Source organism: Podarcis muralis, chromosome 2, assembly GCF_964188315.1.
Source record: "Podarcis muralis chromosome 2, rPodMur119.hap1.1, whole genome shotgun sequence".
Taxonomy (NCBI): domain Eukaryota; kingdom Metazoa; phylum Chordata; class Lepidosauria; order Squamata; family Lacertidae; genus Podarcis; species Podarcis muralis.
The window spans coordinates 67,301,775-67,311,735 of record NC_135656.1 but is presented as its reverse complement, the minus strand read 5'-3'; positions in this window follow the sequence as shown (position 1 = coordinate 67,311,735).

Below are 9,961 nucleotides of genomic sequence, written 5' to 3'. Positions count from 1 at the left end.
GGGATCATACAGGGTGCTTTAAAGTTGTCTTTCATTTCATTGAAAACAAAAGTGAGTCCTGGGTCAAGAAGCTGGTGTGTGTGTGTGTGTGTGTGTGTGTGTGTGTGTGTGTGGTGTTCAGCCCCCTCCCCCCTCACACACAAACTGACAACAAGTTAGAAAGTTCATCCGGCATGGTACTGAAGATTTGTTTGTAAAATAACAATTGCTTAGAAAGCTCCAACTTGCTGCCATCTACTATTTGAAGGAGGCAGGTGCTTTTCTCCCCATCTCACCAAATTGCCCTCCCCTCTGTTGTTTCAACAGATTTTTTTAAAGCCCTTGGTTGGCTCACTTCTCATCCACACAGACAGAATAAGCACACCATGAACCATCTGTGGATAGAGAATCTTTGGGTTTATATTGGAAGACAGCTTTAAATTTCCCCTGGGGTGAAAGTGAGAGCTGGCCATAGTAAGTACTGGAGAGTCAGAATTTTAACATGGTTGTGATTGGGCACCAGTGTGTCCACACACAACAACACATACATACACACACAAAGATAGCAGCGGAGACATGAGGTGGTGTTTTTTTAAAAAAAGAAAACCACAGGTCTTATTTCACGTGAAAAGTTTATTTTTAAAGCAGTTAAAAAATCACCTGTTCAATGCAAATTCCAATGCAAACACAGTCTGTTATCTCTATATTTCATATCAGGGGAGGAAGGTTATGGCTAAGAGAGAATGACTTATGACAGCCTTGCAATGTGGTCCCCATTTTTATTCTTGGGTGACAAGTTGTACCGGTCCACATTCCTTCTCCTACACAACTTATTACCAGCACACACACATGCTTTCCTCCTAGTCAGCCTATATTATTTGCTGCTGTAATTGAAAACCTAGTGTGAAGTGCTTAAAACTAAAAGTTTCCTTGCGAAGTAACAAAGGCTCTGTGACTAATGCAACAGTTTTGCGATTAGCCTCCTCCAGCTTAAGCTATGCAGTGCTTTCAAATGGCAGCACATTGTGTCCCAGACTGAACCAGCGTTGATGTGTACCAAGATATGGATTTTGTAAGGGGCTTCATGACTAGAAGCCCACAGGGTGCAGTGGAGTGAGGAAAGCTAAAACATCAGTACATCGCTTCAGCACCACCTCCCTATCCTGCTCCTAACAAGGAGCCCACAGGGTACAAATGGGACAAGGTACACAGGTAACTGCAGCACCATGGAAAGCTCCCAGTGAACCACTTCCTCCAACACCACCTCCCTATCCTGGTCTTGATGAACACCACTCAGGACAATAGGGACAAGGGATGCAGGTGGCACTGTGGCTTAAACCACAGAGCCTAGGGCTTGCCGATCAGAAGGTCGGCGGTGCCGCAACCCCAGAGTCGTCTGCGACTGGACCTAATGGTCAGGGGTCCCTTTACCTTTTAGGCTGGTAACTGCAGCACCATGGAAAGCTCCAAGTGAGCAATTTCCTTCAACACCACCTGCCTTATTCTGGCCTTGACAAGGAGCACACAGAGCCCAACAAGGAGCCCACATATAGGAATAAATAGTGAGCATCATGGAAACCTTGTGGACTGGAGAGAACCTACGGGGCAACCTTTTCTCAGGATATAAACTCTATAGGAAGGACAGGGAAGGATGCACTGGAGATGGTGTTACTCCATATTAATGAAGGCATCGAGTCCAGCAAGCTAGAGATGCCCAAAGTGGCATACTCCTCCACAAAACCATTGCAGGTGGTGTTTCCAGCCCCCAATAGTAATATAGTACTGGGATTGTGCTACCGTCCCCCTAATCAAAACACTCAGGGAGATATTGAGATCAAGGAAGCATCGAAAAGATGAGATATTGTAGCAATGGGTGACTTCAACCACTCTCACATAGACTGGCTACATACGTGTTCCAGTCATGACAAAGAGGTGAAATTTATAATAACCATAACCAAAGTTGCTGCTGGAATCGACCAGAGTGGTGGCAACCATGAGCCTAATCTTGAGTGGTTCCCAGGACCTGGTGCAAGATGTTAGTGTCGTTGAAGCAACTGGAAGCAGTGGCTACGGTGGTAATAAATTAAATAGTCAAGTAATTGGCCAATTGCCACGACAACACAACATGCTTCCACTGGATTTCAAAAGAGGAAACTTTCTCTCTTTTCCATCTCACAGGTCTCTCTGAATCCCACATTGCCCCCCTTTCCCTCTCTGTAACTGGTAGTGGTATCTCTCCTGTCTCTACACCATCACATGATGGCTGGTTCCAATTCTCCCACATACTTCTGAGTTCAGAGGAGTGATACAGGGATTGTTCCATCCCCACCTCAATGCTTGATGGGCTTAGATGTTCCAACAACAGTGAGAAAGGACCATACCCAATTGCTATTTGGAATTTCCCCAGATAAGTGACTTGTGGTCAACCTGCAGGTCTTAAGTTGTGCAGGTTGTTCCCAAACACTTAGCATCCAAGAAACAGAAAGCTTTCCTTTCATACGTCTGACCCCTTGTGGATCTGTGAGTACACTACTTCATACTGTCATTTTCTGTGGGTTGATACTCCTGTTTATTGTCGATTTTTAATGCAGCCTTACAGGGAGGGAAACAGGGCATTAACTCAAATTTACAGATAATGCTAGTGAATGCCTTATTACAGGATGTTCCAGCTCATTTATAGTTCAGCTGGTATGATTTGTTATTATTTATTTAAAGTATTCATGAATTGCCATTCTGCCCACAAGGGGTCAGGCATATGAAAGGAAAGCTGAACTTTCTATTAGATCGTGATCGTTTCTTTCTCCCACACTGATAACAAATAGTTCTGTAGCACTTTAAAGATATTTATTATGGCACAAACATTTTGTGGGCTGGAGTCCACTTCCTCAGATCTTTTGTGTAAGTCAAGTACTCTACGAACTGACTAAATGTCCTCATTTCAATTTTCTCTCACTTTCTTTTCATCATTACCGTACTGAATAATGCTTTATATATCCCAGATCACTCATATACAACAAAGAATGGCTGTTTATAATGGATACATGATTTAGCATGCAATTCTGTACTTGAGTGCTGGCTAAAGAACTATGGGATTTGGTGGAAGCCCCTTATCATCAGTGGAACTATCCAGACATGCCAGGGGAACACTTTGCAGGCAGAACAGCTCTAGCAGAGAAAATACACTGGCAGTGAAATGACTGGAATGGAATGGAGTTGTGGGCAGTAAGGAGTAAGAGTCAGTTGCTGCAGAGAAGTCAGCATGCCTTTCACGTGGGTGAGAGGTTTGCTTGGGCCAGTACAAGTACAAACAGTTGTTGGCACAGATGTTGCAGATTTCTCCCAGCTTCCCCCTTTGCAAGTGCATTAGTATGAAAATTAAAAGTTAACATTTCAGAATTGGGAGCTCTTTTCCAATACCCCAATTAGCAAATCTTTTCATCCCCCAGGGCTACAATCTAATAATCAAAAAGCAAAACCAAGCCCCCCAACCTGATTTGATGAATCAGGAGAACTGCTTTAACCATTATTATTTTTTTTTTGCTTTGCACGGTAATTAAACACTTCAATTGCAATTATTTTTGCAATTAGATTAGTCTGTAATTGTTATCTTAGGTAGCAGGCCTTTTCATTTTCTTTTTTTATTTGGGGGGTCAGAATGATTTCCCATGGACTAGAATGGGAAGAAACTTCACAGATATTTTGAAGTCCTGCCCTTCCTAATTGCTAAGGGACTGATGGGATCCATTATATCATACAGATGTTTCCAATAAGCTTCTTGCACCAGTGCATTACCATTTCCTTGTAGTAGTAGGCATGAGATGCAATCCCTTTCCTTATGGGCTAAGCTGCATGCCCCGTTATCTAAGCAACTTGTCTCACTGAGTAACAACAGTGCCTTGCCTTTATCTTGCATCCAGTCATCTATCCTACCCAGCATTTGACATCCAGCCTGTCTGTGACTATGTCTCTTCCTTCTTGCCCTCCATACCTGTTTGCTTGATCTGGTACCTGATACACACATCAGATTTGTGAACATCATTCAGCTCCTCCATGATAATATGACAGCAACAATCACAGATAACAGAGGCTCTCAAAGTGAACCATTCAAAGTGGGATCAGGTGTTAAACAGGGTTCTGTTATAGCCCCAACTCTATTTATTATTTTTATTGCCATGATCCTACACTTTGTTGAAGGGAAGAAGGTATAGGGTTATAAAGGCCAGGACTAGCCGCCTGAGAAACAGTTTCTACGCTAATGCAATTCTGGTTCTAAATGCAGCATAAGGGGTCTCTGTAGTATAGTGTATTTTAAAATGGGGTTTTAGAGTTTTTAGGGGTTTTTGAATGTTTTATGTAGTTTTTATGTAGTTTTATGTAGTTTTATGTAGTTTTGTGGTAGTTTTATGTAGTTTTATGTAGTTTTTCAATTTCATTGTTCCGCAAGGGACAATGACAAAAAAGATATCGTAATCGTAATCAGAAACTCCCCACCAGAGTAGAAATCATATACTGAACATTGATGCCGAAATCCAGCATCACCTGAGCTTGCAGTGCAGCTTTCTCCCGATTGAAGTGCAGAGTGTTTCAGGGCTGGGACATTCGCAGGGAAACCAATATGTTTATTTATAAAGCTATTGTACTACCAACTTACTGTATGCTTGCGAAATGTGGACTACTTATAAATGCCATCTCCAACTCCTTGAGAGATTCCATCAATGGTGTCTCTGAAAATTTTTACATATCACTTAGGAAGACAGGCGAACCAATGCCGGTGTACTGGAAGAAGCAAAGATCACCAGTGTCAAAGCAATGATTCTTCAACATCAACTTTGTTGGACTGGTCATGTTGTGCAGATGCCTGATTATCGTCTTCCAAAGCAACCACTCTATTCTGAACTTTTAAATGGTGTAATGCTGTGTAATGCTGGTGGTCAACAAAAGAGGTTTAAAGACTCTCTCAAGGCAAATCTAAAAAAATGTAGTATAAACACTGACAACCGGGAAACACTGGCCTGCAGTTGGAGAACAGCCTTTACCAAAGGTGTTGCAGACTTTGAAGATGCTCAAAAACAGGACGAAAGGGAGAAACATGCTAAGAGGAAGATACGTTTGGCAAACCCTCACCATGATCAACTCCTGGCCAGAAACCTATGTCCCCACTGTGGAAGGATGTGTGGATCCAGAATTGGCCTCCACAGTCACTTACAGACTCACTGTTAAGACCCTGTTCATGGAAGACAATCTTACTTGGCTATGAGTGATCGCCAAAGAAGAAGAAGACACACACCAACCTGTTCATGGCAATGTTTCTGGCCGATGTCCCCATCACCTTGTGCCAGACTCAAACTGAATCACAGTCTGTTGCAAGCTAGGCCCCAAGCCTGACAACGTGTGAGTTATTTTTCTGCACCTTCATTCAATGGCTGCTGTAATATTTGAAAACATGGCACCACATGGACAGAGTCAACCGCACAGATTTTCCCACACACTCATTACCTGATCAGGATTTGCAGGTGAGGGTTTGGTGGGAAGTACCCATGTGATTATTATTATTATTTTTTTATAAATTTTTTATTAAGATTTTTACATTACAAAATAGAAAAAGAAAAAAGAAAAAGTACAAAATAAAAATAGTTAAAAACAATCAATCTTTTCATCACATTATTTTTCATTTACTTGTTTCTCGGACCTCCTCGTACCTCCCTTTATTGTATTCCAGTTCAATTTATTAGCTCAGCAGTTTCTTTCCCTCTTTATTCTACCCAGATCTTTAATCTTAAATTATTATAACCTTGAATTTTTACTTATAGAAAACCTTTTTTTTCATATTCTTTTATACCATTACTGCTAGAAACCACTTAATTTCAATCCAACCTCATTCTAACATTCATTAATTTTACAATGTCTCTGTAGGTAGTCTTTAAATTTCTTCCAGTCTTCTTCCACTGACTCTTCTCCCTGGTCTCGGATCCTGCCAGTCATTTCCGCCAATTCCATGTAATCCATCACCTTCATCTGCCATTCTTCCAGGGTGGGTAAATCTTGTGTCTTCCAATATTTCGCAATAAGTATTCTTGCTGCTGTTGTAGCGTACATAAAGAAAGTTCTATCCTTCTTTAACACCGATTGGTCAACTATGCCAATAATCTTTAATCCTTGGGCACGTCCAGAAAGCCTTAATCCTTGGGCACGTCCACCAAAGGTGAAACAATGTACCTTCAGTTTCTTTACATTTCCAACATTTATTATCGGGCAAATGGTAGATTTTTGCTAGCTTGACTGGGGTCATGTACCACCTGTATATCATTTTCATAATATTCTCTCTTAAGACATTACATGCTGTAAACTTCATACCTGTGGTCCATAACTGTTCCCAGTCAGCAAACATAATATTGTGTCCAACATCTTGTGCCCATTTAATCATAACAGATTTCACCGTTTCGTCCTGAGTATTCCATTTCAACAGCAAGTTATACATCCTTGACAAATTCTTAGTTTTGGGTTCTAACAGTTCTGTTTCTAATTTTGATTTTTCCACCTGGAAGCCAATTTTCTTGTCGAAATTATATGCCTCCATTATCTGATAATAATGAAGCCAGTCTCACACTTTGTTCTTTAGTTTCTCAAAACTCTGCAGTTTTAGTCTATCTCCATCTTGTTCCAAAATTTCCCAATATTTCGGCCATTTAACCTCCATATTGAGCTTTTTCTGAGCTTTCGCTTCCATCGGTGACAGCCACCTTGGGGTTTTATTTTCCAATAAATCCTTATATCTTATCCAAACATTAAACAATGCTTTTCTAACAATATGGTTTTTAAATCCTTTATGCGCTTTGACCTTATCATACCACAAATATGCATGCCATCCAAATACATTGTTAAAACCTTCCAAGTCCAAAATGTCTGTGTTTTCAAGAAGTAGCCATTCTTTCAACCAGCAGAAAGCTGCTGATTCATAATAAAGTTTAAAGTCTGGCAGGGCAAATCTACCTCTTTCCTTTGCATCTGTTAAAATTTTAAATTTTATTCTAGGCTTCTTGCCCTGCCAGACAAATCTTGAAATATATCTCTGCCACTTCTTGAAACAGTCCACCCTGTCCACAGGAAGTACCCATGTGATTAAACCCTGCTAAATAACATGGGCAGCACTGTAAGGTGAAGCCAGGGGAAAGAAGCTAAAGGCACCTTATGGATGAAAAGTCAGATACACACACCACAACAGGATCTATATTAAATTAGGCCTATTGAATCATAGAACCACAGAATTGTAGAGTTATCTAGTCCACCCCCCTTGCAATGCACGAATTACAACTAAAGAATAGAATAATAGTAAGTGATCAGATTCCATGTATACATGACCACAGACTTTTAGAGGATGCTAACCAGTGAGTCCTTCCCAAGGGCCATAACTCAGTGGGAGAGCTTCTGCTTTGTATGTCAAAGGTCCCAGGTTTGTTCCCCGGCATCTCCAGGTAGAGCTGGGAATGTCCACAGCCCAAAACCATGGAGAACTGTTGCCAGTCAGTAGTGACAATACTCATCTAGATAGACAAGTGATCTGACTTGATTTAAGGCAGCTGCTCAAGTTCCTATGCTCTGCTAAGACCTGCCAGTCTAAAGGAACCATGTGGGTGGGGTAAAGATGAGACAAGGGCATGAGGAAATGTCTCGTTTTCCTTTGTGGTTACAATAGTGTAGGAGCCGAATCTTTGGGCACAGAACATGCCACGTGACATCAAAAATAGCAGAATTAGCAGAGGAAGAGAAAGTGGGAAAATGTGATTCTCTTCATTGTGTTGCTACTCCCCATTCTAAAACAGCTCTATGAATTTTGACATTTCAACACTTCAATACAGCAGAAGGATGTTGAAAAGGAGATACTCCTGGTTCCAAAACTTGTACACACAACTGTTGCAGCTACTTTGATTAAGACAGTTCACTCAAATAAGACAGCTGATGATTCTGAGTTTAGACTACTTGCTTCGCTCACATCCATTCATTATGAAGTCAGTGAGCTGGTCTATCCAGTTTCAATGCAGCCTGTGGACTCAGGCTCAGAGGACTACTTCATGCATTGTGCTTTCCCTTTGAGAAAAGATCCTCTACATAAAAAAAAAGCATTAACACTCTGTGCAATTGTTAAGTATGTATTATATGAACTTGTGTGTATTTTGCAGTATGTCAGCAGGTGTCAAGAGAGTGTGGTCACATACTGCTAAAAGGAATTTGGAGAGATCCAAGAAGAACAAAACATTGAATTCCTATAAATCTCCTGGCAAAGAAAAAGAGATAAAAGTTGCAATAGTTATATGAGAGATCCTTGCAGTATTCCCTCACATATTAAAAATTCCACCAGGTTATATAAAATCTGAGCTCTCATGCCTCGCTGTAGCAAAGAGCTTTGAGGTTTGTTCAATGGCAAAATTTACAACACATTCCCAAGAACTGACAAAACAAAATCCTCTTTCTTTCTCTTCCTGATTCATCAGAATTGTTTTTGTTCCATTGACAGTAAATTTTACAGTTTCTGGGAGACATGAGGAAATGTCTCGTTCTTCTTCTTCTTCTTCTCTTCAATCTTTGAAGAAGATTGGAAAAAATTCAAAGTATATTTACAGAAATACTGAAAAATTAATGAATGTTAGAAGGATGCTGGAATGAAGCTACATGGTTTTAGCAGTAATGTTATAAAGAACTAAGTAAAAATAGATTGTCAATGGGCCAAAGTGTAAAATTTAAGGTCAGAATGTGTTAAGATATATTATAGAACAAAAATTGAGAAAGATGGAAAGGATTTGCTGAAATAGCTAATTGAACTAGAATACAAAAAAGGGAGGTGTGAGGAGGTCGATGAAACAAGTAAATGAAAGGTAAAGATACGGAAATATTGGATGTGTTTTTAAGTGTTTTTGTTTTTCTTATTGTTTTGCTGTATTGTTTTCTGTCTTTTTTTTGATGTATTGTAACTTTTTATTGTCTTTCTTTTTTTCCTTTTTTTTGGTAACTATTAAACTTCTAATAAATATCATTTAAAAAAAAAAAAGGAAATGTCTCGTTTTCCTTTGTGGAAATACACAATACTGTGTCTCACATATTGAGCGAGCAACGCCAGATTTGCGGAGAGTAAAAAATATGTATCTGGCAGGTAGGTGGCACTGCTAAGCCTTTCATTGCAAGTTTTTGCTCATGATTTCCAAACCTGAAAGCTGTCCATTACCATAATTTTCCCTCTTTAAAGCAGGACGGGGAACCTTTTTCACTCCAGGGGTCACTTTCCCTCTGGACAACCTTCTGGGGACCCTATGCCAGCGGTAGGCAAAGCCAGAGGCAAAAGTGGGCATAACAGCGAGTGCAAATCTTACCTATGTACAGCAGGTTAGTCCAGCCCCCACTCGCACATTCCTCCCCAGCCAGGCAAGCAAGAAGCATTATCGAAGTTCAAGGACTCATTCTGCTCAGAAAACAAACAAACACTCAAGGGTGGTGCAAAAGAGGGCAGGTGAGTTGTGTGGCAGGAGAGGGGTGTGTGGCCTGGGAAAAAGCTCCAAGGTAGTGGGAGCTGAAGTGCTCCATTGCCCCCCCCCCCCAGCCTGAGTTTCCCCATCTCTGCTTTACAGCCACAAACATAATTCTGCACATGGTGGAAAGGCTCCCCACCACCCGTCCCAATTCCAAGGAGATTTGGAGCAAGAGGCCACAGGCAGGGAAGAGGTACCAGTAAGCATCCCTCCCTGCTTCTGTTTCTCTGCTCCAAATCCCCAACCTCGCCTCCCTCCTCAGCTACTTTTTTTAAAAAAAGGGTCCTCTTTGACAATTTGTCTATGAAATGTGTTGCTAATCCCTTGGGTTCTTATTTTAAATCAACTACTTTGTCAAAAGCCAGGTATAGCAGGTTTGCTAGATGCCCCCTGTCAATGTGTTGTTTATCACAATTCTGACATGCAGAGGGACCCTCCAGTAAAACATGTTGTTGACCTATGTT